Here is a 1,807-nt window from a genome sequence, read left to right as displayed (position 1 = left end):
TGGCCCACAGGCCACATGTAGCCTGCCAAGACATTTATTTATCCAGCAGGCACATTGTTTTTGTCACCACTGCCTGTCCTGCTTAGCAGCTGACTCAGAGCACATGTGTGGGATGTGTGCTACACACTCGGATTCCCCTCTTTCACTCTGCCTCTCGACTCCTCTTCTCAGTCTGGGGCAGGGGTCCTCAAACTATAGCGTGTCAAAGGTAGGCCCATAGTTCCCTTTGAAATACTGCTAAGTTTGTTTATTTAACTTTACTTGTTCTGTATTATAAATATTGGATTTGTTCCCATTTTTTTATTTCAAAATAAAATTTGTTTAATATGCATAGGAATTTGTTAACTTTTTGCTTTTTTTAAAGTATAGTTAGGCCGTCCAATGGTTTGGGGGACAGTGAACAGGCTCTCTGTTTAAAAAGTGAGGACTCTTGCGTGGTAAGAGTGATACTCCCTGCCTTTGGTGTATTTTGTTAGTTTTTCAGAGTTCCTATGAGATCTTTCCTTTCCACTTTTATTAACTTCTATTGTCCAGAGCTATTAAATGTTTTAGCATGGCAGAAAAGGCCTTGTTAACTCTCTTATATTTCAGTTTTATTTTTGTGTGTCTTCCTGACTTGTTTTCTATGCTCTTTCATTGAGTAACCGGAATAAGACTAAAATCATTTATACCCTTCAAGGAATACTATTCTGTCTATCTCCAATATGATTTGTAAAGGATCTTTTAAAGCCTTGTAACTTTCAAATAAATCATATGAAAACATTTGGGTTAGAATATGTTACAGGTGTTTATTTCTGATGAATGGAGGAAGGTAGACAAGATGGAAACTCCTGGTTCTGAAGAATGACCCATCTACAATTTTGACAAAGAACAAGAAGGAAAACTGATCTAGAAAAAACTTATGAGATGTTGACCTTAATTACTGGTTATTCAGAAGTGGGAGACTATAAAGGAAACATGGGTGGGAAATGTAGGCATTAGAATGCTAAATGAGGTAACTGATGGAGAAAATGGATCACTTTTAAGTTATAGACAGAGAACAACTACAATATGCTAGAAGAGCTGGAGGTAACTTGGAATAACTTAGTAGCAACTTAAAAACAGAAGACAAATCTCTTTTCTCCAAGGTCTCCTCATTTATTTTCTTGGCCATACAAATTTTCCTATTAAGAGTTTCTAAAGAGTGCTTGCTTCGGCAGCACATCTACTAAAATTGGAACAATATAGAGAAGATTAGCATGGCCCCTGTGCAAGAGTTTCTAATGAGCTTAACAATAAAAAAATTATTTTAATGGTGGAGTAATTATTTAACATTTTTTTATATTTTAGTAGAGAAAGAGTTCCATGCCTAAATTGGTCAATCATTAACTTCTAAGAGTTGAAAGAATAAAATTATCCCTCAGAAAGAAAAAAAAGCAATGAGATTTGTGGATATACTTCACATAGCTAAGTTCTAGGCTAGCACTTGCAAGGTACATCTGTAAAATTTCATTCCTAGGACAAATAATACAAATCCAATTACATTAACATTCAGACTTTATTATACCATGAAAATAATGAACAGATCATTAAAATGCCGCACATTACTGAATATTAAACAGTTGAAATTTCTACAGTGTTAAATAATACATAAATTAATTTAATTAAAGTTTATTTCAGCAGGCACCTCATAAGAATAAAAGTAAATGGCCAGTGATGGCTATGTAGGACCACATGGTGCTGTAAATTACTTCTTATAGCATCGCTGTTAAGTATTTAGTCTAGCCATTGGCATTTTATTGAATTTTTTAAAATCTGAATGTGTAGT

The 1,807-nt window shown here is 34.4% G+C and overlaps 1 non-coding gene across 1 annotated transcript; it reads left to right on the top strand.

Moving 5' to 3' along the window:
• The first annotated feature begins 1,183 nt into the window (after positions 1-1,183).
• On the top strand, positions 1,184-1,290 carry LOC126009815 (U6 spliceosomal RNA). Its single transcript, XR_007496012.1, has one exon. It is a non-coding gene; the product is annotated as a U6 spliceosomal RNA (small nuclear RNA).
• The last annotated feature ends 517 nt before the right edge of the window (positions 1,291-1,807 follow it).

The sequence above is a fragment of the Suncus etruscus genome, chromosome 5 (genome assembly GCF_024139225.1).
Source record: "Suncus etruscus isolate mSunEtr1 chromosome 5, mSunEtr1.pri.cur, whole genome shotgun sequence".
Classification (NCBI taxonomy): domain Eukaryota; kingdom Metazoa; phylum Chordata; class Mammalia; order Eulipotyphla; family Soricidae; genus Suncus; species Suncus etruscus.
The sequence above is the reverse complement of the archived record's forward strand: the minus strand, read 5'-3'. Positions and strand labels throughout refer to the sequence as shown.